Source organism: Egretta garzetta, unplaced genomic scaffold (genome assembly GCF_000687185.1).
Source record: "Egretta garzetta isolate BGI_Z169 unplaced genomic scaffold, ASM68718v1 scaffold41, whole genome shotgun sequence".
In the NCBI taxonomy this organism is placed as follows: Eukaryota; Metazoa; Chordata; class Aves; order Pelecaniformes; family Ardeidae; genus Egretta; species Egretta garzetta.
The window spans coordinates 1,633,458-1,661,322 of NW_009258755.1; positions in this window are offsets into that span (position 1 = coordinate 1,633,458).

Consider the following 27,865-nt stretch of genomic DNA (forward strand, 5'->3'; position numbering starts at 1 on the left):
TGATCTGAAAAGTATATAATGAAATTCAATGGATGAGTGATTATTTGGTGGTAGTAATTGCCTGCATAAATATGGATGAGATGTGGTGGGATAAGCAGAGGTTTTGCAGAGAAAGATCCAGTGAGTAAGTCACAAAAGAAACGTAATTTAGCTGTGTTGCTAAAGACTTAAGCAGGGTTAGAACAGGAAGGACACAATTTTTTCTCCTCAGTTGTCACTGTAAGACATCAACTGGAATACTGCATCCAGTTTTGAGCATTGTATTTCAAGAAAGACTTGGACTGGTTGCAGGGAGATGAAAGGAAAGCACTGAGAATTGTTAGAGGTTCGGATGATGAGGACAGACTGAATGGACTGGGTTCTTTAACCTGATGAAGGGAGTATTGGAGGGAGTGACACAATAGCCTGCAAGCTAAAAATAAAATGACAGTCTTATCTCTGTGGTGAGTAGGATGAGTAGTAATGGACTCGAACTGCAGGAAGATGTATTAGAAGTAGGGTTTTGGTGACTTACTCTGTTTAAAAAAAAAAAAAAAAAAAATCCTGTTGGGAGACTGTGTGGTCTGTTCTTGGAGAACGCTGAGAAGTTGTTAAGTCAAGTACCTGTCAAGAATGACCAAAGCATGGTTGATGCTATGCTGGGGGTGAGGTACAGAAGATGACCTCTTGATGTCCCCTATGACAATATATAAAAAGCTGTGGTCCATTCTTTGTGATAAAACATTGTATGTGTGTAACACTAAAAGTGTAGCTGGAACTTGGGTAGTGGTACATAAGTGCCAAGGACACCAATTTTGCAACCTTTTCTGGAGTCCCATCTGTGTATGATCACTGAAGAGTCAGTTCTTCAGCCATTGGAATAAAAGACACAGGCTCCTGGGGTGGATTTACAGGAGTTTGGTCTTGTAACTTTTAAGTGCATTGGCCAACATAAAAATTAGTCTTAGGTTTAGTAAAAGCTTTCATTAAAGCTTAGGTGTTGGTGTAGTCACAAGGGAAATCCAGATTTGGATACAGTGGATAAAGTTTCACTGAATTGAAGGCAGGAGATATAATTGAAGTTGGGCAAAATCAACCCAAATGTAACCAGTTCAATGCACTGAAGTTCCATTTCAGCAGTAAGGTGACAGTTGTGCATGTGGATGGCATGGGGAAGCTGCCTCTGCATGTTAGTGTTTCTGGTGCTAAATCCCTTCATATGTTTATAGATAACGTACTGCCTAGCAGGAAACTAGCTTTTCAAAGCATTTTACCTTTTATTAGAAGGTATAATTTTCATACAATCCAGTCATTCTAAAGGGGTAAGGGAAGACTGCGATCAGTCAGCTAACCACAGATTACTTCAGTTTAGCCCATGGGGCATATGATGTTGCAAAATGCTGGTGAAAAGACAGGAGACCACTAAAGGAAGGCAAGCAAGAAAGCCACTGTACTCGTTGAGAGGCTACAATGGTAGCTGTAAGGTTTAAAACATTTGGATCTAATTGCTATTTCTGCATCCTGTCTATCTGCTGATGCTTTTATAACAACAATAAATCTGTTACTCTAATACTTAATCTTGATCTAGCTGGGAAGCTTTTTGGAAATGTTTGTGACTGTCAATGGAATTATCCAAAAAAGTGGAGTTAAAGGGCTGAGAAATGCTCTGGGCAGTTTGTTTTATTGTTATTATAGTGTCTTGTATATTGTAAGGAAAGATAATGTAATGGAGCTTAAATACTTAATCTCCTTTGTGAACTAGGGCATAAATGAAATTCTCTGAGGTCAATCAGATTTAGCTATTGTTGGGTAAAAATATTACTAGTATGTGTGTTCTTTTGCAAACTGACATGTGAGATATGATGACCAGGGGTACAAATGAACTTCCCCCTTGTCCTCCCATCCTTCCTCGTGTGCTAATACTGCACAGTTGGTTGTTATTGTTGTGGTGAAAAGAAGAGAAAGATTATGACTTTGTGGGGAGGGGAAAAAGTATCTTTTGTAAAAGTGTAGAAAGCCATTGTATCGTGTGATTCAGGAAAGTTATCCTTTATTTGTTTACTGAAAAAATATTTTAAAGCAACTTTTTTGTCTTTGGGTGGGTTACCAGATTCATCAATTTAGTGCAGATGGCTTTAGTTGTTTTTTTTTAACAGATCTAAAACTCAGAGTTTTGAAAAACCTAACCATTAGACTTGATTAGCTTTTTATATTTTGTGCGTTTGACTCAAACATTCACACTCCTGCTTGATTGCTTAGATGAATAAATCCCACAGTGTGCTCCAATATGTGAGGTATAGTGCAGTTTTAAGGGCAGCTTCTTTCTAATAGAGATCATGTTATTTTTACTCTTCAGCATGGAGTCTGGGATTTCTTGCAAATGAAATGCATCTTAGTAGTAATTTAAATACAGTAAAACTGTGATTTCAAGGCACTTGTAAAGGTCAGTATGCTACCAGCGCTAGACTGTATTTGAAAGTAATGAGAACTGTTAGCGATCTCAGAACACCTAATGAGATACTATGTTTGCATATTTAGAGGCACACAAAATCCACAATTTCAAGAATACAAAGTTCTGTGAATATTTTTAAGAAAAAAAAGTGATTCTAGACATCTGCCCTGTGTAGAGTAAAGCCTCTAAACCAAGAGTGTGATATAGTGCAAGGTGAAGGAAGTTTCTTTGCCAAATGGAGAATAGCCTCAGTGATCTCCAATGCATATAGGGTAGATGTGAAATTGGCATGTTACTGTTAACTTTAAATTTATTTGGGACATGTTAATGTTAACTTTAAATTATTGGGGAATCCCCTTGGAAATGAATACCTACTGCTATTTTCTAACTGCTTTGTGATTGGCATCAGCAGAGAACCATTTTGTGGCTTATTTTATTAGTAAATATTAATAAAATACAAAACTATGCTTCAGAAACCTGAAAGTACAAGAATGTCAATCCTATTTTTCATAAGCTTTGGACTACTGCACCTGATCTCGAAGTGATACAATGGATTTTTTTTTTAATTTTTGCTTGTTCCAATTTCTGCGATTTTGTAACTAGAATTAGTGGAACTTCACTGTCCTCTAACTCATCTTGTGAACAAATGGTTAACAAAATCCACTTCAATATGCATGGGCCTGAAGCTGCATGTGTTGTTCATCAGAAAGACATGTGATTAAAAAAAAAAAAGAAACTAACTTCTAAAAGCTATTGTTATAACCGACTAAATGTGGAGAAAGATACCTTAATTAGGGTGTGCTGTGTTTATGCTTGCTTTTCACCTGAGAAACAAATAGTCCTCTTCTTAGAGCAAATGCTGTTGGCCCAAGGTGTGCTGGTATTTCCTATTTCATCTGAGTCCAGGAAGAACAGTAAATTATTCCTGTTTAAATCAGCTAAGAATTAACAGTCATTCCAGAAGTCACAAATTTACATCACTGCTGTAGCTGTTGATAACTTATGTCAAGTCTTTATATACCATTGCGTGGTTCCTGAATAGGCTGTGTTTGCTGTGAAGCTTAGCTAACCACTCTATGACCTTTTGTTCATACTTGTGTGTGCATAATAGAATAAAGTTCCTCTGTTGCTCTTAAAGTCTACATTTGCATAATTTCACATTTCTCAGTGAGAGCTCCATCAGCTTAGTGGGTACAAAATCTCCCTTTTTACTACTTTCAGTTGAAGTATTTCATGGGTATCAAAAATAATGGTGTTAGCCATCAATTTCATTCCTATGGATCATCCTAGATAAAAACCATAAATTACATTTTAGGTTTGTAAAGTCTATGTTACATTAAAGTTTTAGGTGATTACCACAGAATATGCACATAAAAGGTAGCCTTAGAGCAAGAATCAGACTATTGACTGAGAAAAGCTCTAATTTCTACTCCTCCCCCCCCCCCCCCCCCCCCCCGCAAGCCACTTCTCCCCATATGTTAGCTGAATCCTTTCTTCAAGAAATGGAACTAATCATATCCCTTCCAGTTCCACTGTATCTTCCTAAAGGCTCTCTGTCTTTAGTTTGTCCTGGCTCCTCTTCTCTCCTTCCCAGAGCTGAATGCTTTCTGAAGTGTAGGAATGTCTTTCTAACTTGTCCAGGCACTTTTTTCCCACCCCCCACTCCAAGAGCGCTTCAGACAGATGCAGAAATGAATCTGTTGTAGGGAAGAATAAGCAAATTCTCTAGGCATGTTTTCAGTTTTAGACTATGCTAAATATGCTTCAGGCTTTCCTCAGTTTTTCATGCTGACTAGCAATGTAACATTTAACCAGCTAGTATAGATTAGCCAAGATGTTCCTGTGGCTGAAATAAAAATGAATTCATTTTCCATAATTGTAGATTGTCTTCAAGCTTACCTGCCTATTTGGCTTAGCAGTAAACACTGTTAATGTGATTGGTGGTTTTGAAGGGCCTTCGTTAGCATCAGAGATATCACTTGCTGAAATGAATGAAGCTAACATCACAGACTGTGGGTTTTTTTTGGAGTCTCTTCAGGCTTGGGGAAGTGTTTCTGCTTTAGCTTATGGTGGCTTCATCACACTGCTGAGGTCTCTGAAGCAGGTAAGCACTGAACTCTGCATATCACTTTGGAAGGGACCAGAGGTAAGAGCCAGGAGAACAAGGCTTTCTTCTTGCCAGCTAACAGAAGGTAAGACACTCAAGCAAAACAGTGTGAAATACTTTTGGTCACTGAATAGGTGGAGGGAAAACAGGGGGAAAATAGCTGTTAATCAAGTGAGAGAAAACACCATGTTTCGGTAATTCTGTAGGTATTCTGCCTGTTAAGTCAATTCTTGTATAACAACATTTCAAAGTCACCTGTTACCTGTAGATCGCAAAGCACTATCTAAGGGTCATAAATATCACTTTCCTGCCTAGGCTGGGGAGCAAAGGCATAAAAGTGAAGTGACCCTTTTAGGGCTCTCGTTGCAGAGTGCCATTCTTGAGACTGATCAGAGGACATAAAAGATGCCGCGAAAGACTGTATCTCGCTCTTTTGTTTTCTCTTTGTGCTTGCTTCTTACTGGTTGAAATGTTGAAGTATCTTTACAAATGTGTTTTCTTGCATAACTTCCCCTGTTCCACATGTATTAAAAGCAAGAGAGACCTTTTCCACATTGTAGGTACTGAGCTGTACAGTTTAAGGAAGTAATGCATTTCTTCTGCTTGAGAAATAGTGTCTCCCCATTGTTCCTCCTACTGTTTCTTTTTTTCATGGTTTAGCACATTCTAGGAGAAAAGGAGCTAGAAAGCTCTTTGCCACCTTGTCTGAGACAACTGATAGGATTTTACCCCATTCTTTCTTTTTCCAGTCTGAGTGATTTCACTTTGATCTCTTCTAAGTACAGTGGCAGGAATGAAATACCATGGGTATGTTTTGAGGCTGTCTTTTAAAATTTGATTTGTTAAATTGGTTTATTGCTACTGCTATACTAGAACATTGGTTAACACACGGTACTTGTTTCAGCTGTCAAGGTGCTTGACAGCAGATCCATCGCTGACACTGTGGCTCTGCTGTGATTGGGATACCTGCATCTCTGCTTTTAAGAAAGAATTTGCTTAGGGATGATTCAGGATGCTGGGCTATGTTTCTTCAGGGTCTGAGCATGAATTTAAATCTCAGTTCCAAGAACAATGTATTTGGCCTGTATTGTATTTTTGCTATGTTATACAAAAATGACAGAATAGGTAATAAAATATGTAATCCCTACACAGTTGTGCTGACAAGAAGAGGAAGAGAAATTAAAGTCGTCATGTGGCTAGTACTTGTCACTTCTTTAGCATGTTACTAGAGAGTAATTGTTTAGGAGAAAGCAATGAGCAACAATGGTATTCCTGCCTCACTTTTTTTTAATATTTGGCTAAAGGAGAGTGTTAAATTTACTGGAAGTATGTTATACTTAAGACTTAAATATTCCTTGTTCCCCCTTTCATTTGGCTCAGAGACAACTACTGTACTGCCTACTCCACAAAGAACAGAAAAGATATTTAGAAGAAAATCATCTGCTTGTTCCTTTGCCCTTTCTCACTGAGCAGCAAAATCCTACTGAAATGTGCACATTGATCTAAAAAATAAAACTGTGAACTCTGCCTTTTACTAACCCAACCATATAGCCCAGCGACAATGCCTGTTTTCCCTGCAATCTAAAGAAATATTTCACATAGTAACTTCTCAAAAAAGAAAACCCAAATGGATTGGTGGGATAGACTGTGGTCTGGGGCAGTAATCATGCATGTCCTGAATTGAATATTAATTGTTGCTGGTAGTGAGCATATTCGGTCTTTCTTTTGTCTGTACACAAATGTTTATTTGTTCCAAGATTGCTTTTTGATGGCAGCATCAGATGGACTGTTTAACTTTTTATCAAGCAGAAGAAAACATGTAGTAATTGCCATATTGGATTGTGCTTGTGGTCTGTCTAATGTACTACCATTTCTCTGATGACCATACCAGATGCTTGAGATGAGGTTGGTAGACCCCATAGGAATTAGAGGCTTCTATGAAAATTTCATTCTAATCCCTTCTAATGAGAAATTGAGCTAAAACTGAACCAGGAGCTTTTATCCTTTCCAGCAGTCTTCTTAGGTTGGTGACTCTAACTCCTCTAAATATTCCTATCTGTGTCTAGATTTGATCTGTTTTTGGATAGTAGTGTGTGGGTGGTTTTTTATGTGTCTTTTTTTTTTTTTTTATTTGTGGCAATGAATTTCAGAGCCTACTGCATGAATTGTGATAAACTCGGTGTAAAACTTTCTAATGTAATTGAATGTTCCCTTTCTTCTTGAACCAGTCTTCTCAAGTGTATTGCAAATATGATGGTGTCACAGTTAAATAACATGTAGAGAACGGCTACTGTCTCCATGTTTTGTCAGTGAGCATAGTCTAATAGATAATCTAATAACTATGGGTGGTGAGAATTTTCTTGTATGTACAGTCTGAGAGGTTCAGCACCTCCCCCACACCTATCTTCTCAAAATCCTACTTCTTGAGGTATTTCAAGTTGGACAACCCAAATCACTGACTTGAAATCCTCCCCGATGTTGTTGACTTCTGTAGTCAGTCAGTATTAATTTAATCAGGAGCTCAGGTTATTTTAGACTTGGATGTTATATTAGAGCTAAAAATGGTATTTTCACTACTTGTTTGGCTAAGGCATTGGTTTATAAGCACACTGTATCTGAAGATGTACCCAGTTGCTTCAGTGTCTGTGGCATGTGATTAGATGCTCTTAGTCCCAGCTGAAGTCTGAGATGAAGTTGTGTCAGTAAGGAAGATCTTTCATAATGCAGGCTTGTGTGCTGTCTCTAACCCATCTTTTCGAGCAGGGGATAACCTGCTTTTGCATATCTGCAAAATATCTATCCAGTTATGTCATATAAACCCCTAGTGACTTGGACTGCGGGGTGGAGCCTCCTTGGAGAGAAGCAATAGTCTGGTTTTGGTTACATCTCTGTAAATCTGGATTTTTCTTTCCTCTGTTCTCAAAGAAATTACTTTGCACTAGCCTAGATGTAGTTGGGACTGTTGCTGGAGTGGCTGGCAGTACAATGCTTGAGTGAGTATCTGGTGGGTTGGAGCTTGCTGGAGTCTGCCTTCTCCCCTGGGACTGGCAGTGCCCCCCTGTGCCTGGAGAAGTCAGATGCTGGAAAATATCTTTATTTGCAAGAACTATTTGGCTCTGATAGAGCTTTGACTGACACCAGTATCAGCAGCATGTGTATGCTGCTTGGGAACCTAATGAGCGGAAGATAGTGACTTCAGAGGATTGGAGGGAGTTTATTCAAGAGACTGCAAATCTCTGCCAAATAGCTTGTCTCTAAAGAAAGAGATCTGTAAATTCCTTAATTACAGTAATCATCTCTTGAGTTTATCCTAGAGCTCTACACAAAGAAAACTTGACCATGATTATTGAAAGTGTAAATGCTATTAGTCACCTACCATTTCCAGTTTCTGGATTATGTTTTATTTTTTGTTAAATCCTGGCTTTCTCTGTATATAATTAAAAAGCACATTCTTTATCCACCAATTAAATGGAATACATTGTATTAAGTATTAAACTGGACTGAACTTATTAATTTCAAGATCAGGATATATCTTGGTACCATTAAAAAGCCATGCTTGTTAGGATAGACCTTTCTGATGCTATCAGCACTGAAATGGCACTTACAAAGAAGCTTTGGTGCAAAAACACGTGGAACCTTTCCAGCCTCTTGTGGAAGTATCTGACTATTTTTCACCTCCTTATTTTCCCCATGATTCTAAATTCTTCCCACTTGGTTTCAGTGTCATTGGTTAAATGTATAATTCATTTGAATGATGGCACTGTATGAAGCCTAGGTCTCTGTTACACAAGATTCTTCATGGGCGTGGGTTAGAAAAAAAAATGCAACAGGTCTCAGTGGTTGCAAGGAAAATATGATGAGCAGCAACAATAGACACAGATGTAAAATTCACACTTCTGATGGCCTCAGAGATGACTTTTTTTTGCAATGGTTGTGGCAGAAAAGAGCTTTAAAAAGGGATTTGGAAGAGAAAACCACAGAGTTTTGTGGGTGGTTGAATGTAACTCATTTAATGGAACGCTTCTGTGTGCCTGGTAACACCTCTGAAGAGTAACACAAGTATTCAGCTCTGTTTCTTTTATTCTTATTTTTTCCAAGATATGCTGCTGCAGTGATGGTGGTTTCCTTGTCCATGAATCAACAAGGAGAATTTAGTTTGAATATCTTGAACTTGAGTGTTGAAATGCTTGGTAGGCAAACACTGTGGAGGAATTTTGAAGTCTGGAAAACTATTTTTATTGTGACTTTTTCTGAAGCAAGCAAATAGCAAATGCATTTATATGTAGTCATTCTTTTCTGCATTGGAATTTCCTTCGTGGCTGAATATTAACAAAGATATTCTAGAAAACTGATTCAGAGTACTAGTGTAAGGCTATTTAAGTGTATATAAAAAATGAAATAAAAAGAAACAACCCCAACCCCCCTAAACAACCAAAAAACAACCCCCTCAAAACCTTCCCAATGTCTTTTTGCATCTTCTGATATGAATAAGGAAGTGAAAAAAATACTGCAAACACCTGACAGAAACTTAACAGCCCCAGTGTTTTTCAGGAGACTTTCTATACTGCAGCGTTTGAAAACATAAATGCCACTTGAATGTTTAAGCTATCCCAGAGATGTGTGTTTGTCTTGTCTAAAGAAGAAGGCTACCTTGGTTAAACTTAAAGTTGGTTGAGAAGCCAATTAGTTGAGGCAAGCCCTGTTTGGACAATCCCATTCATAATTTTACAGCAGTTAGGTTTAACTTAATTGACTTAACCTGTGCTAAAATGAGCTTGTTAAAGCCAGAATAGTGTCTTGGCACTAATTTTGGCAACAACCAAAATTGTTATGGTGCCTCCAGTAATCAGAGCTGCTTTCTCTGTAGATCCTGCAGCCTAAACTTTCCTAGGTTTTGGTGGTTGCCTTAAAGAAAAGTTTCCTATCTTTGATTGGAATCTACATGCTTATGTAAAACTCTAGGATTTGTAACCTTTGCAAATACAGACCAAAAAAATGAGACTTCATCTGTTTTCATTCTGTATTCTTCCAGTCACTGGAAGATATAAAATATTAGATCTGCTTTCAAATGTTCTATTTTTATACCTTAAGAAATTACTGCCTCTACCAGAAGACTAATTTCACTGAAGCAATGGTTTGTTCTTAGGCAAAGTATTTCTCTGGATTTGGACATAAACTTCTGCGAAAGCCTTAGGAACTAATATATTTTTCTCAGCTTATAAAATCATCACGTGCCCCAAAACTGGGAGAAACACCTTTCCTAGAAAGACCTTTATAATATTTTGGCTTCATGTTCACTTTCTAGTTAGACTGGTTATTTTTCAACCTGATTGTGGAACAGATTAGAAAAGTACCTTAGAAAAAATGATGAAACTCCAGGTCTTCCTTTGAAAGGTTACGTTACTCTGGGACTGTCTGGTCTCAGGGGAAATGAAGCCCTGCAATACTGAAGTAGAGCAAGCTTGCAACAAACTTCAGCTGCTGTTCTCCCTTACACTTGGGCAGGTGCTGTGATGCACATCTTGACACAGAACAGATGCAGATGGAAGTAGGACAAAAAAAATGGGAAGGCAAGAAAACGCCAAGCTGTGGAAATGAAGATGCAGGGTGAGGAGGCTGAAAGCACGCTTAACTTGCTCTTGACTGAGTCTTCAAATCCCCAAAGCGTCCTACTGGTGTCAGGGTCTAGAAAGGGCTAATATAATCATCAGCCAGCACAAAAGAGAGGTGAGGATGTCCCTGCCTGGTACCTCACTGGTGAAGGTTGAGGGCCTTGTACAGATGCTAAAAAATATTCCTGATTTCCTACTGACCCACTTCTACACATAAATGCTGCAAGGTCCCCTGTTTTTGATAACTTTTGCGTGGGTTTGCCTGTGTCACTTACAGCCAGGAGTAAATTGTAAGGGGACATAAACTGACAGGCTGGGAGTGCTTCCCAGTCAGGTTAAGGATTTACGAGATTATTGATCTGAATCCTGTTTTAATGTAGACTTGCTCGCAATGGCAGACATGCTGTTCCTCTCCTCCTGTAAACCTCTAGTGCACCTGTGTTACAAAGAGTGAATTTCAGAGCTGAGATGGACTTTAGTAGGCCAATGAACATTTAGAGCACATCATACCCTCTCTGTGATGTTGTATATGGTGCAAAATTTATACCTATTCTAAATCCACCATGACCACGTGGCTCTGTGTGCCTGACTAAGCAGCCATCAGGGTACCGATTTCCTGTTTTCAATCAGGCATGGAGCACACGACACACACTTTTGAGAAACGCATCTTTAATTTTTTTCAGTAAATCAGCTGAGATGTCTGTGGAGCACCAAGAGCCATACCATGTAATTCTAGAAAACTGCAGGAGTCTCCAGACATTTCAAAATGCCAACAGTCTCCACCAGTTGCAACCCTGCTTGAGTCAGAAACAATAGATGAACTGTGCTCGCAAATTTGCCCATTTCTTTTATTTTTTTTTCTTGCTGATGGGGTACTGCAGATTCTAGTAGTAATGACTTTCATATGAAATAACATTTAAGTAATTATCAAAAATTATTTGCAGAAACTGTCTGAAGCTGTAAAGTTAAACCAACAAATGCATTTCAATAAAAACCACTTGTGTTGTATCAAAGGAACTGTCTTTTTCACAGCGTACTTGCAGCTGACAATTCCTGAATGTACAGAGGAACAGCTATCGAAGAAGCACAAGCTGGATGTGAAGACTGGATATTTTCTATGTGGGGCTGCAGAGAGAATCCCTTTAAATGTTTTGATGAGTTTCTGGGACACCTGGCATAGGTTTTTACTTGTGAGCAAGAGGCATTGATGAAGAATTCGTATAAATGCCAGAAAAACCCAAACCCACCTTTTATTTGCTCAGGATCATTCACATCAAAGGAGCCCATCATTTCTTCCATGCAAATGCTGTGGGGATTGCTTCACCCAGGACTGGAAAGCAGCCAGGCTGCATAGCATGACAGCTACTCAGCAGTCCACAGCAATGCTGTACACCACTAAGAAGCAGGAGCGGATTGCTGGTTTTAAATATGATACACATTTGCAACGAATATTCAGAAAGCACTTTATTTCTGTGTTTTGACCATATCTTCTCTAATGTGTGGTTTTGTGAACCTTAAGATATGGGCCCAAATCTCAGCTTTTTCTCAGGCTCAGTGTTAATTAAACAGTCCTACAGAACTGTGCAACTACTCATCTCTTAACAGCTGTAAAATGTCATCCTACCTGTGCAACCAGCGTTGAAGAGCTGTCTCAGCTCATTTAGTAGACATTAGGTTGTATCCTAATGAAGCTAAAGATTTTATTGGTTTTGGGGGTTTCTTATAACATCGCTAGCAGTTCTTAAAAACTGTTATTCTGTTATGCATGACTTCTTAGATCTGCACATGGAGGAAAATTACTTAATTCTTCCTACCTGAAGTCTTTCTCTAATGGAGCCCAGTTAATTTCCAGGCACTTAAAAATGTTGGATTGAATCTTAATTTCAAAATAACCTTTCTTAGAAATAAAAGTTCTACTGCTGAAAGTATTCTGCGGTTGTCCTCCTGTATTTTCCAGCTGGCTTGAGGCAATGGATGTTCTGGCTTTCCAAATAAAAGACACTCTGCTCTAATGGGGTCCATGTCCCTCATGCAGCCTGATGTAGAAGCATTAAGTGCTCTCAATAGAAGATCTTTCCACTGATGATTAGTGAGCAAACCTGCAATTAACAAGTGGGGTAGCTTCACCATTTGTATTTTGTATAAGAAAAAGTGAGCAGAATCTAAGGAATTAAGAGACTGCATACAATTTCATTTCACTTACTATTCTTTCCTAGCAGGAGGAATGCTCTCTTTCAGATGAGAAGTAGTAATTTAATCATGTACTTGCCTCCAGAACTTGAAGATTGAGCCCCTCAGTTTATTTTTAGACTTCAGTTTTTAAATATCTAACATAATCCCTGCCATAGAATTACATTTGTGGATCTTTGGAATACTTGTGTACAACAAATAAAAAGAAAAATTCCCTGCAAGACAAAGCAGATGCAAAGCATTCTTTCTTGAAGAACTGCCAAAATGGGGATGCCCTCCCCTCTGTCATGAGGTGTCTGTTCGCTCCTTGCCTTCTGAGTATCAGAGTATTTACCCAGCACATGGGCAGTAATGCACCTTGTTGTTTTGAGCTTTTGCAGACTATAACTGTACTAGGGTTTGGTTTTGGGAGGGTGCTGGGGTAATGTTCTCTTTAGGAATGCTGCTTTTGGGTTACAGTAAAATCAGATAGCAAAGATCTCATTTTTATATTGTATGCAAACAAACATGCCTGGCAGCATAATCTTAATGTGTTGAATATGTACTTGTGATAGCAAAGAGTTTCACCAATTTGAAATACAGAACTGTTTCAGGTATTGCACCTACTCTCTGTAATTTCACAAGGCATTTTAATTTATCTGGATTTTCTAGGACTACTTAAAAATGCTCTGTACATGTACAAAATAACTTTTAAGTACAAAGTTTCTTAATGATTTGGAAATAGAGTTGCATTAAAGCAAATCTATACCTTGTGTTTGCAATTCCTTTTTGCCAGAAATGTACTTTACTGTGTAAGCATCTAGTTTTGGCCTTGAAAGCTTCACAGTGGTTACATGTAGAATTATCAAGCAACAGGCTGAAAAGCAAACAAAAGGGGATCAGTTTTGCAATGCAGTGCGTGGCTTAGTTGTGGAGCTCCTCATCATGAGACGATGCAAAGGATGCTTTGAGAGATATCTGACGCATCAATAAGAAGTTGAGAGGCAACTATCAGCTGTCTTGGCCGGGATGAAATGTGTCGCGTACTTCTGGAAATGTTGAAGACGCTGGGCGGATGGTTACTCTCTTCACCCTCTTTCTTATCACACCCTTTTTACCTGGTCCTGCACTTTGCCATTAGTCTTGCTAGACCTTTATTCGTTTGGGACTGGCTGCTCTTACTTTCTCATGTTTGTATTGGTACACTTATAACTGGCTTGGATAAAAGGCTACTGCTGGCTCTGCAGATCCCTAAAGCTACAAAGATTAGTCTTTTTGTTTTTGTTTTGTTGTTGTTATGATGAGAGTGTAAGGTGTATGGTGTATTTGGAGGCATCAGGTAAACTTGAAGCTTAAGCAGTGATATGTTAGAGAATCACCCTAAAAATAAGGAAAAACCCCAGACGTGGAGCAAAATAGGATACGCTTAAATACTTAATATCTGTCCAAAATATGTATCTAGAACTGTAAATCACCCTAAATCTTGATAGGCTTGGGCACAACTGTATTCTGGATGTGTTTATGAAGGATGGTTGTGATGCTGTTTTTTCACAGACAGGTGCTGTATTATGTCATCCCAAAGTGGTGAAATTGAGCATGTGGTCAGCTAAAGATGGTGATCAATACTTAGCTGAAACTCTCAATTAGTTTTCTTTGAGTGATGTTATTCACCTCTCCTTGTGGAGCAATTTCTTCAGGGCTGTCTTTGCTTGTGAGGCTAAAAATGGAGAAAACCTGTATGTATGTTCAGATGCTTTTATCCTGAGAGCACAGAAGTTGTCAAAGGTGCTTCTACTCTGCAAACGAGGTTCGCAGATCAAAGTTAGTTATCGCAATCTGTCAGAGGAAGAGTGGATATCCTAGAGATAGACCTGGCATCTCTACTCAAACCCTCCATTCAGAATGAAAGGGGATATGGAGAATCAGCTGATTTGCAGTCACTTATGACCTGTTGTCAAGGATGCTGCAGCGTTGGGATTCATGGAAACCAGAAGGGAATTCTTCCCATGCCAGCAAGAGAAGCATACCAGGTATTGCAACTCAGCTGTGTCTCATGCCTTTCATCTGTTTTATGCTGTTCTCACTAGAACTGGTCACTCTGTTGGTTTTTGGAGGGAAGCAGAACACTGGTAGCAATCATGAGGGAGTTTAAGAGCTCTCTTCCCATCTTTACTGTTTGCTGTCAGTGGTACCCACATTACTAACGAACTAAATTAGCCAGACTTCTACAAACACATTTTTATTCCCTCTGCATGTATAATGACTGGAAGACCAAATGTTTTAGAAAGCATAAGTACCATGGGTTTGTTTAAGCTGTTTTGCTTGATTGAGTCCTTAATTTTATTCCTCATTTCATCTCATTTCCTTTGCCTCCCTGTCTCCTTCATCTTTGACAGGGAACTGATCAAGTTGTGTCCCTTAAAAAGATAATTTCACTAATGTGTGGAGTTCAAGGTCATGGTGTGTTTTCTGAGGTGTTTTAGTATTGCCTGTGCAGCTCAGAATGTGTTTCCTCATAGGAAACTTTCTGTTGCAAATGGCTGCTCAGGAGAGGCTTGTTAATCTGGTTTCCCAGAGCTTCCTTCTCTTGTAAAGGCCGATTTAGAGGGTTGATATGTTTAATTGTTTTGCAATTATGAATTTTAAATTATGTGAAAGCATCCCCTTTGATCTGATTAATAGCTGTAGATAGCAAGTGTATTGCTATTTTTTTGAAGTGCCTTACAGAGGTACAGATAACGCGCGAGTATTGCGCTCTGGGCAGGCTGTGTTAACTGAGCAGTGCTGACTACAAATACTGTTGGACTTTACAGGCCACCTCTATCAGCCCGTATCCATAGCCTGTAGGTTGAGAGAGCTGGACTGAGTTCAGAGGAACAATTGTTGTTATGGATTTGTATATTTTTAGCAGTCTGCATGTCATCCTAATTGATGGGCATAGATTGGCATTATATATTGAGCTTGATTCGTGGGGTATATTTGGCTTATTTAACAATGCTATCTTTAGAATACCATCAGCATGTTAATCCTCATTAGTGGTATGAACAGCATATCTTGGTGTCATTTAACTAGATGAATTGGTACTGCTGGCCTAGGCTACTCTGGTGATTTTTTCTTTTTAAATCAGTATAATAGGCATTTAAAGTATAATACAGCTAAGAAGTTTTGTTTGCCTTTTTTTTAAACCTGTGTTGTTTATGCAAAGGGTGAGATCTTGACTTTTTTGTCACAACTTTTAATCTGTTCACTTACTATCTGTGCATTTCTAATCTCTCAGCATGCAGCTGTGACTTTTGTGACTGAATATTATGTAGCTATGGGTCTAGATGGATGTGTTGGGCTACAAGCACTTCAAGGAAGCATAATAAGTTCTGCTTTTCAAGGTCACTGTTGCAATTTACAAAATGTGGCATGAAGAGTTCGGGCTAAAATAAGTCAGCAAAACATCTTATTCCTCTCGTGGCTTATCTCTTTGGGTACTTGGGTAAACCTGAGGATGGGTATTATGGTCTAGATGAATGATACATTTGGGACCTTGCAATGCCTCTGAGTTTGCTGAGCTGCAGATACAGATTTGTAAGAAACAGTGTAAGTACAAAATTATTTTCCCTGTGATGTACCCTGCCTGGGTTGTTTTGGATACGTTATTTTGTCATTTTGCTATTTACAGTTTTTGGAGCAATTTCCTAATATAATGTGCATAATATTTTATATAATATCTTGTAGGATTCCATGGTGAAAGTGGACTAGTAATCTATTTGCCCTTATCCTGGTTTTCTAAAAAAACCCAACCACAAAACAAAAACCAACTTGTTACAGTCTATAAGATGACCTTCTCTCTAATTGTCTAATAGTGTGGTTTCTTGAGAGCATCCTGTAAGGGATATTACCAATCACAGGCATGTGTCAGTATAGTTACATGTGCAATTTACCTGCAGATGTGTGAGTAAGGGAATCTGCTACTGGTAATTTCTTTTGGTTTCCATTTACCTGCACCTTTTTTTACCCACATCCTTTGGTCTAAATCACTGTAGTGTGGCACTGTTATTGAGGTAAATGGCAAACACAGGTGAGTTTAGAATTTCATCCTGAGAACTATGCAGTATCAAGATAGTCAGGTCAGGACTGCTGAATGTTCCTTCACATGGGCGAGGAAAGCAGGAGATTAGAAATATGATGGGTTCATGGTGGTATTGATCTTAGTAAGGTCCTTTTTCCTTCTTTGCTCTGCAAAAAGGCAAATGGGAAATGGCTCTGGTCTGAAAATCTTGTTATAGGGAAGTGGATGGAAATGTGGGTAAGGTAATACTTGCATAAGTTGCGTTATTACCCTGGAACACTCTGGTAACACCTTTGTTTTTTAAAGGAAGTATAAATATGCTTTTTTTTATAGTATTTGGATTGCTTTCTTTAGTAACCAAATACAAAGGTAAGTTGTGACAATGGTAGAACCATGGTGGTGCTAAATGCTGAATGCTGCCATAGAGCTGCTTAAAAATGTGACTGAGCAACTTCTGTGGCCAGTAGAACCTGTGTGTAATATAACCTAATGTATTTGTCAATGCAAGCAAAAAAATGCTTGGGAAATCAATTTGAAAAAGAAATGGAAAAAGACTTTCAAGGATATTGTAGACTAATTTAGGTTTAAGGGGATTTCTGAAATTCATCTAGTCCCATCCTACTCTGAAGCAGGGCTAACTGTTTTTCTTGAAGTGTTTATCATAGTGGTGTTTATAGTAAGCTGCCTTAACCTGCCACATAAAACAATGGGTTTAATTTTACTAATTCCAGAATAACTGGTAGAAATGAACCTAGTAAATGTAACAGCTATTTATTTGGGCAATGCCTAATTTTAATCTGACAGCTAACACTACAGTACCCCAAACAGTGCAAAAGTAGAATAATTAGTGCCATTGTAGTACTGTTCCACATCTTTTTGCTATTTCATTGTAAGCTTTTAACATTGTATTTTTAATTTTTTTAAAATGAAATAGTGTTTAAACGGCCTAATGAGGCCAGAGCCAATGGAATGTTTTGAAAGGGGAAGAATATGTTTTGGCAATTCTGCTTGATCCATGTCAGAATATTTAGAGTCTGATCCAGGTTGGAATTGAAACCATATCCCCCTACTACCATGAAGTTATACATTAAGGGCTGCTTCCAAAAGTAAAATGCCTCTATCTGTTCTTGCTCTCTTTTTCCTGAGCGCTTAAACAAGCTGAGTAGGTTTTATGTGTGAAAAATAAGCTAGGTTCCTTCCAAGTACAAGTCAAAGATGATCACTCTGATAACTTTGCTTGATGTCATTTTTTGGGAGCATCCTAAAAGAAAAGGGATGGGGAAGAGAGGAATAACTGTGCTGTTTAAAATGCTTGACTTCAGTGACAGCAGCTCAAAATGCTAATGATAGGACATTAGTTCTAGTGTCACTTGAAGAAATTAGGTATATTTGACCTTTCTGATCGCCAAATAAATGAAGAAATATAAATCCTACCTCTGGGGAGGTGTGTTTACATAATAAAAGATTTCTAGGGCTGAACATCAAAACAGACATGCTGAATGTCTATCTGGAGCAAATCACCTTGTCCTCAGATTTTTTCCATTACAGAGGCTATGTGCTAGCTTTTGAAATAAAAAGCGGGACACTGCCATGTCTGTTGTTGTTGCCAAGTATTTACACTGACCTGTTTCCATCACTTACTCGGAACACATTTTCAGTCTGGCTGAGCACAGCGCAGATGTGGAACAGTTGGATGTTCTTAAACATGGTGTGGGTTTTGGTTTTTTTTTTGTTGGTGGTTTTATTTTTTTTAAGACAGTGCTGTTAGGCTCATACAGCCCCTGACACAGATGATGAGGAATGGACTGTGTTGATGGTTGAAAGTGAGAGCCCACTGGACTGTGAGGAGGAGGCATATTGAGTATGAATCCTAAGGCACTGGAGTAGCCCCTGAGTCCTGAATGTACTCAGTGAGAGAAGGAACTGAATAAAAGCCAAGGCAAGGTACTCAACTGAAAAACCTATTTTCCACCATTTTGTGGTTTTATTATCAAAAGGAGTTTTAGTTTGTCGTCCTGCTCCTAGACAGACCCTGCATATGATGAAGCACAAATAGTTTTGGGGAGAGAAGTAGGGAAAAGTTGTGTGGTAAAACGGTTCTGGTGTTAGGAAAGTAAGTCTCTCTTGTTGGTCTGCAAACCTGTCCCTTTAAAACATACAAAATCTATGGAGACGCATTCCCCTGCAAAGCTATTGAATCACTGTGGGACAGACATCCCCTTCCTGAAGCAATGAAAGAGTTTTAAAAAGCTAGAATTTTATTGAAACAATGGATGTTAAAACAACTTTTAGTATTCACATTCATATTCCACGGAGCCTGAAACAACCTGGTACAAGGTGCTGTGGCAGTGACTGATAGAGCTGCAGTATAAATTTACTGCTGGTGTAGATGTGGCGGAGTGGGGAAGTATTATCATCTGCATTTTGCCCATGAGCAATCAAAGAGGCCCAAAAAAGTGGAGTGATGTTCCCAAGGTCACACAGGAAGTCTCTGGCAGAGACAGAAATTGAATGCAGGTTTCCCAAATCCCAATCCAGTGCCTTAAGAGATCTAAAAATCAGATATTCATACCAATCACATTGACTGAATTTTCCTAACCTAATAATGTTCCTTTCAGAAGTGCCGTAGGCTGTGTAACAAGAAGTTTCTTTTCTTTTGAGGTTGCACTGCATTAAAGTCTATGATGTTGCAAGTCATGGTTCACTTTTTATGGTATTGCATAAACTAAGGGTGCTACCTCAACGATTATGCAGTGAAAGTAGTTATCATTTGACTTGAAAAGATCAGCTCTTCTTTATTTTGGAGGCCTTTGGCTTCCAACCCTGAAGAATGTCTGTTGGGCAATGGATTAATTTACATCTGATGACTTCTAGATAGGAAAATAGATGCTAAGATAGAGCTAAACTGGGAGAATATTACAATTTCCTATTTAGTCTTTTAATATTTTCAGGGATCTTTGTTCACAGGCCTATTGTGAGTTTTCCACTGACAGTATGCATCATCTGAGCTACCCTCTTCCTGATTCCATGGCTTACTCCAAACAGTCTCTTGAGTATGAAACTCTCTCCTTAATAAGTACCATCTCTCAAGCCATTGGTCATTGGCATTAGGCCATGTTTACCTCTCCTGGGCATGTTTCAGTCTCCAGTATTTTGTTTCTGTTGGGTTTTACTGCTTTAGCTTTTTCTCACTTTTAAGTTCTCCAATAATTTAAGCTCACCTGTGATCCTGCCAGCCTTTTTCTACTTAAAACCAAGCTCAATCACTTGGCAGATTTTCCCAAATGCTCAGGTTCTGATAATATCCCCCTGACTCTGAAGAACACCACAGTGAGGGTGACTTTTTAAAGTCATGTTTTGCATTTCACCCCTTAGAGCCATTTTCTCTTACAAGTCAGTTGCTTTGGGTGGGATGTTCAAAGAGCTCTCCCTAAGCACTGACTTCCCTTGGAGCAGAATGAGAGTGGCAATGAGTGACCCTTTTCTTGAAATCTTGCTTCTGTCCTTCATTCAACTGGAAAAAGCTGCTGCTGTTCTGCAGGAGATGGTGAAATGCGCAAAGCCTCTAGTGCCCTCCTTTACATACATGTGTAGTGAGGATGATTACAGTGACTAGAAAAAGTTCTTATTTACATCTGTTTCAGTATAGTGAAGTAGGTTGCAATTAATTAGAAAGTTTCTGGTGTGGTAAAAATCATCATATAGGAGGAATGCAAACACATGATTTCCAAAGAGGAAATTTAATTCCATATGGGATGTGCCCTCTCCCAGCTAGGAATTAATTGCAACTTTAAAAGAAGATTTGATTATGGCTGTTTAAAAATATAAAATAAAAAAAATCAGCAACAAAAAACCAACCCCCTCCTCTCTCTGCTATGCATAGCCACATTTTCAATACTGAGGAAATTTAAATGATTTTAATTTAAACTTTTCTTTCATTACTTTGCTCAAGTTGAGAGAGGGCTTTGATCAACCTTTGAGTTATATAATTTATTAGAGTAAAGGGAAGAGGATAACCTTCAGATGTCTTCTGTGGTAAAGCACTGATGCTGAAAATGTTAAATGTTTGCAGACAGAGAGCATGCTTGGCTGGGAAGGCCAAAAAAGAATAAACAAAATGTGACATGTTTTATTTTGTTATTTATCCCCTAGTAAATATACAAAACAAAAGTAAATATAAATCACATCTTATTCAAAACACTGGCATGAGTTGTCTGGAATGCACCTCTTTGTGGTGGTATCCTGCCATACCACATATGATGTCAAAACATATGCAGTTAGCTTTAAGGTTGTCAGTACAGCAATTTTGTTAAATCCTTCTAGCTTCTTAATGTATACATTGTAAATCCTGGGAAGGACACTTGTATATCCTTATTGACACATGTCATAGACTTTGCTGTTCTGCTGCAGTTCTGTAGATTAGTGGCCCTGGTTGTACTTTCCATAGGTGGGTACTTGTTTTCTAAGGTGTTTCATTCAATTCACTCAGTTTTACTTCTTTCAGCTGTGGTATAAATCTGAACACCTAAATCCATAATTCTTTGACTGCTGGTGCTGACAGTGTAATTAAGAACAAGAGCATTCAGATTTGCATGTCTAATTCATTGTGGGGGCACAAATTAAACCAGCTGAGAACGTCATGTGTGAACGATGTATTAGCTGACAGGGCAAGTAAGTGTGAGGAAAATGAGCAGTATGCAACATGATAGTATGGATCTTGGTGAAACCCTTTCTGTGAGCTGCAAAAATAACTCTTGTGGTATACTTTCCTTTGAATAGTATGACCTTTCCACTAAAGTTTAATGAATGAACTTGGATGAGAATAGCTGGCCTTCTCCCAGGTGCTACTGAGCATCAGTCAGGGTTGCCCAAATGATGCACCCTATGAAACATAATATTAGAACCTGGCTGGTTTAGAGAGAAAATTAATATGTAAAACTGGAAATGCTGAGGTCACTTGGCGAACAGCATATTGTAATGCACAGTGCTTGGAATTCAGTGCTAGCTTATGCAAATACCAGCCCTGAAAGGTGCTGGTGGACTTGCAGCCGAGATGCTTATTGCTCATCATCCTCATTATTTGCATGGTGGGGGAATGTATCTGCAACAGAGTAGCTACTAAGAGTTACAGCAATAGCTTACACTGCTATTGTCCCCTGGGACTGAAGCTGTTGGGACAGCAGGCATCTTAATCATCCATGTGTCATCTTAATCACCCATGTGTCAGACCTTTTCATGTAGTTAGGTGACTTTTTTGGCCTGCTGGTTAGTGTTTGTTTACATCAGTTAGTGATCTAGCGCCCAATAGTAACTTACTTCTGTTCTTTACTGGGTTACCTAGCAGGCTCTAGGGTCCCTTCTGTTGGTAGGTTTTAGCAGTGGTTTAAACAGAACAGCTTAGGTGTACTTAATCTTGCTTCATTGTTGTTTGCCGAGGTGATTTAATGTAGTCATGATCTTATGCATCCATGTACTGTAACTTCAAAAGGTGGATCCATGTTACGTTCCTAATAACGTTTCAAATTTCAGTTTGAACTACAGACAAGCAGAGGATAGGTGAAGGATGGTGTAACTCTGTGCTAACATATTTCCAAAGGGTGAAGATGTAAACCACATGATAGTACTATTTACACAATAAAGAGATGCATACAAAGAATAAAGCAATGTTTGAATGGACAGTAGAAAATGGTACTATTTCATCTTCTAGTTGCAAGAAAAGGGGAAGAAAGTTTAGTAAAATGTAGATTAGTCTTAGGCATAAGTATGACTTCCATAAGCATGGAAGATCTGTTTTGGGGTCTTATAGGACATGCAATCAGAACTGCAGGCACAACATGAAGAGAATTAAAGGCCAGGAGAGTTTATAATATGATCTGATCTAACTGATCTACAGATTCAGCAAGACAGAAAACTTGACAGAAAAAATACATAGGCATTGATCCCCATTGCTTGTTTTTAGTTGAAATGTATCTTCCCCGAACAGTCTTGATTTCAAATGATAAAAATTTTTCCAGTTCTTTTTGCGGTTGTTACCATGGTTTAACCAACTTCACTATTCAAAACCAAAACAATACTGTCATTTTATCTGTGCTTGCTTGGTTTTACTTGCAAGATAAGATGCTACTTATAACTTTTAGCATTGCTTCAAAGAAGTCCTTTAGGATTTAGTACTTTTAAAATGAAGATACAGGTATATTCTGCTTTAATAAATCGAACATTTAGCCTTTAAAGTCTGAGCATTTTCTCCAGTCCTTAAAATGTTTTTATGGCTCTCTTCTGTACCCTCTTAAATTTCCAACATTTAAAAAATAATCTGCGTCCCGGATCTTTATGCAGTATTTTTAATGCTTTAGTTTCAACCAGGAAAACCTACCTTTTTTTCCCCCTTCTTCATCTCTAAATTCATCAACCTTTTTTTTGAATTGGCAAAGTATTTTTCCTCCTAATCAATCAAACTTACTTAGTAATTAAGTCTCTGGGAATTTCAAGTTTTAGTTGCAATTTTTGCCTAAATCTTTCCTTTCTATTAGGTTGTCTTACAGTTTCCTCAGTTTTAGGGAGTTGGCCATTTGAAGCTCAGTGATAGGACTATGCTTTGCTTAATTCTTTCTCCATCCTTTTCTTTCTCCACTGATCCCTACTGCACTTTTTCTGCACATGTGCCTTGCAACCTTAATGCTCTTCAGCTAGTTTCTAACAGAGATGATCCATGAGACATGGGATTTTCCTTTCATACAGTCTCTTCAACAGGACTGTGATGTGACAATCTATGCTACCAAAATCTCCAGCTCCACCGGCTGTGCTGTTCACTCCATTGCAGGTGAGCAGGAAGTAGTCTTGGACAGGATTTTGGCTTGGTTTTTCCTCTTCAGCTCTTTCATAGTCCCTGAAGTTCTTTAATGTGTCATTCCGTAATAGAGTCTTTTCCGTGTGATGAGATGCAATGAAAAAACCAACATCGTTAGTAGAGTTATACAAGGTAAGCAAAGACTCAACAGGATTATGACATGAATTTGGAACAAAAGGCAAAATTTTCTCCTGTCCTCTGTGTGTGTGTTTTTTTTTTTTTCCTTTTGGTAAGAAATTTGAGACAGATTGTGGCATAATCTGTTTCATCAACTTCTCTTCTTTTTAAACTGGAATTTGTCTTAAACGGTACGGGATGTGATTTAATAACTTTCTGAAATAAGTTGTCAGTGCTAACTATGTATCCAGCTACCCTATTCTGTTTGGATATTGCTCATTTCTCATTCTTATTTCCTGCAGCATATAATTCTTTGGTCTAATGATATACTGCATGATGGTGTTTCTCTTGGATGATTTTGAATTTGCCAGCTGCCAAAAAAATTGAATAAACCTCTTGGTTTTGAATTTAGATAAAGAAAAATAGCTGTTGTAACAATCTTCTGCATACCTCACTCCATAACCTTTTTTCTGTCTGGTGTCTCTAGTTGCTTCCCATCTGAAAAGTGTCCAACTGCTTCAGCTTCCAACTGTATGGAAGGTCCTTCCTCTGTATTCCCTCACTCTCAGCAGTTTTGTCTTTGTACCCTCTGATTTTACAATATCTTTTAAAAATAGAGGGATTGTGTGTGAGTAAATAGTAAATTCACTGTGAACTCAGAATATTGGATGTCTGTAGGCAAAGGAGAAAAACAGGCCAGATGGAACTTAGGTCAAAACAAATAGTACATTTGGAAATTATATTTTTGTTCCAATCTTTAAATAAACATGGGGGTGGGGTGGGAGGGGAGAAGTCAAAATCATTTAAGTTGGAAGAAAGCAGTTGTTCAGTTTTTGGGGTGAACACAACCCAATACTGGCTGCATAACAAAGGAGAAAAGCAACTTTTTTGGTTTGTCAAGGAAACAGAAAATAGTGGGACAGCTGTGTTTTGGCACTTCCCAGGGTCTATGCTGCTAGTGACATATTAGAGGAATTTTGGAAATTATATCAATTTAACTTTAATTCAATCTCTTGAAGCCAGTACTGAGTATCTGTATATTGCCTCCCCTTGTTTCTCTTTACTAGTTTGGAGGAAATAAACCTGCCTTTTACTACTTCTCAACTTACATTGCGTAAAGATCTGATTTGCAAAGGGGTCTCATCAGTATCCCTTTTGTGTGCAGAGCTTTGTGTGTGTAAACACCTGCAAATTCGTTTTTCATGCTCTAACTCTTAAGACTGTTATTTGTAAGTGTACTTATCCACCAAGATTATCTCTGAGAGAAGGCCACGCACCCCAGTGTACAGGGTTTGGGGTGCATCTCTTTCTGAGGTAATCTTGGTTTTGTTCATCTGGATCTGTGAGTTTGGGTCTTGTGATGATGATATGCTGCAAAAGAAGAGGCAATGCAGATTATTAGCTGCCCAAGTGTCTAAGGGTGGTAGAATCAGAGTTTTGAAATAGCTGTTGCTTGTGTCCTTGTAGTACTAAAAACTAGCGGATCAGAGAATTCTGCTGGGGAATAGTCCTGACGCAAGTGTCTAAAGAAAATTGGGCTAAACTTCCCAAATAAATAGCTGGGGACCCTTTTGAATAGCTCCCTTAGAGCACACAGGTGTGAGAGCAGGGAAAGTACCTGTGTTGTTTTACACCTGGGATAAGGGAACAGATGTGTGGAGACCCAGTGTGTTCTCAATGCTCCCACTGTCCCCAGTCTAGAGTGAATATGGAAAGTATGGGGCGAAGAACTGGCCTCTAGACAGGGCTTGGCTGATGACGTATTTCAACATGGATTTCCAATATGGGAACAGGGATTCCTTTTCTTGATCACAGAGGGTAACTGTTCAGAACCTGAGGTCTGATTCTCCACTTACTGACCTGTGTTTCATGCTGGCAGTAAATTAACTTCAGAGGAATTTAGTCTTGAGTCATGCTCATCTGAGTAAAGAAGTTTTGTTTTTTAACCATATCCATAAACTGATACAGATTTTGCTGAGCTTGTATCTAGGCTGGATGCCTAGAGAATATAGAAATGGACCTGCTATTACAAGTATGTATTCCTGTACAAGAAGGGAAATACGTCAGTGTCTTCTCATCTGTTTGGATGTAAGGCAGTAAAATCACCCTCTCAACTGGTACTGAGTGTGGTGTACTAAAACTGAAATCTGTCCTCTTCTAACCTTTAGAAAAAACTGAAACGGTATACTTTGGCAATAAAATTCATCCTGCTTTCACTTCCTGGAGGTGGATAAAAGGGTGTTGGAGTGGGGTTGGGAACGCAGTTCTCCCCTCCCTGGAGAATGCCACAGCCAGGGGACCACGGAGCTGCATTCCTCTGGAGCAAGACAGACCCAGAGACATGGATGCATCCTAGTTCCTATGAGGATTGTGTGGTGAAGGAGATGTGTGCTTGTCAAGGGGCATTGCACAGAGAGGGATTCTGGCCCTTGACTACAAGTAGAGAACTTGCCTTTTACCAGACATCCATGGATGTGGGGTCCTGCTTAGGCCTTGCCTCTCTCCTGATATCAGTGACCTGATATACCGGGTGCTCTGCAGTCTGCTGGGCAGTTTCTGCTGATGCCCCTGTTTGCAGTGGGGAAGAAAGCAGTTATAGTAGTCAGCTGGCAATGTGTAAGACTTGGAGCCAGTGGAGGGAAGGCGGAAGAGGGAACTGGATCAGAGAATCACATGTCTAATGTGTGTGACTTGACAGGTTGGAAGAAGGGGCCTGTTTTGGTTACACCCCTCTGTTTTTAAGACGTGCTGGGTGTGCAGAAACATTCACAGAAGTGCATTCCTTCACAAGATGTCTGTGCAGCAGCTGGGCTTTGTCCCTGTGCATTGTCAGCCTGTGGCGCTTAGTAGACTTTCTGGGTAAAAGTCCTGTATTATAGCAGTGTATTACTTAAAGAGGAAAAGGGATTTGAGGTAAGTTGCACTGGGGTGTGGATGGTCCTCCGCCTGCCCTGCCATGCTGGTTCCCCCTGCTGAGTGACCGATCGCAGCCTCCTTCCCCCATGCACAACTGGTGGCAATATGGCAGTGACTTTCTTAATCTCATACAAGACCTGAATTTTGAGCCTGGTGAGTGTCAATCCCGTGTTTCAGGCAGTCTGTTGAAGGGACAAATTACGGTGATGGCATATGGAGGAAAAGATGACTTTTTCATGCTTTAGGACTGCTTAGAGCTCTTTAGTGCATGCTTTGCCATGCTGTGTTGACTTACTGAATTGTTGAATACTTTCCCCAAGCTCTATAGGGTCAGATGAGGCCTCTTTTGTTTTCTCCGAAGCCTACGTATCTTTAAAGCAATGGAAGTTGGAGTGAATTGAAGCGAGTCCGTTCAGACAAGCTGCTGGGGAGAGCTCGGTGGGAAGGTAAACTGAGCTGGTTTTGAACTCTTTCAAGGTGGATTTCAGGGCTGCCTTATATTGCTGGTCTGGGCCAGGAGAAGTGCAGCTACTAGCATGGGGTACTGCAGCTTGTGGGGCTCAGCTGGGGAGAGGAGGGCCCAGTATACGATGTACAGAGGGACAGCCCCAGTTAGAAAATAAAAGTACCTCCTTCCATACAAGCTTTGGCTAACAGGATAGGAACACTCGAGATATGCTAAAAATCATAATCTGATAAACTTAGATGATTTCAAAATACAAATGTCCTGTCATTGCTTTTCATAACAAAAATGATCGCTTAAGACTACCACAGCTTAACTATTCACAATGTAAACATCAACAAAACTGATGATTTTTTTCAACACTTAATGTGCCTTTCACTGTGGAAATAAATGTTTTGGCACCCAATCCTTCCTTATGATTTTGCTAATAGGAACCTACAGTGCAGAATCACCATTTGGTTAGACAGTTGAAAAAAAGCAGATTAGATATGCAGATATGGAGACTCCTTTTCCAGACCATTTTCCATTTCTGAAACTTATTTTGTTATCATCATTTTAATCTTTCCAATGCAATCGGAAATGTCTTTCCAAACTCCTGAGCCCATCTTCTCTTGAAGAATAGAATAGTTTATGGCTTCTCAATTTCTTTTTTTTCCCACCCGAGACCCAAACCAGCTGCAGGCTTCACTTTGTTTCTCTTCCTTCCCTCCCTCCAAGATTCAAATCCCAGAGTCTTGGATCTTGACGAGAAAGTGTTGTGTTCCCTCCCCCCTGCCCCATGGGTTACTTGGGGGCTGGGTGTAGAGGATTAAATGGGAATTGGGTCTCCATGCCCACCTGTACTGTGTCTGCAACCAAAAGCAGCTGCTATGGAGTACCCAGCTGGATTAGTGAGGCTAATTTGCTATATGCCTGGTGAAGCACCTCTTACTCCTGCTTTGTCCTGGTGCTGGCAAGATTTGAGTTACTTTCTTAGCCAATTCCGTGCAATATAGGATCCCTCTCCAGGAGACTCTTACTGGATACATTTTGGTATTTAAGATACGCTGATCTTAGTAATTTATGCTATTGTTCCCATATATGTATTATTTTTCTGTGGCTTCAGGTTTCTACTGCCATTCAGATCATATTAAACATGGTTTT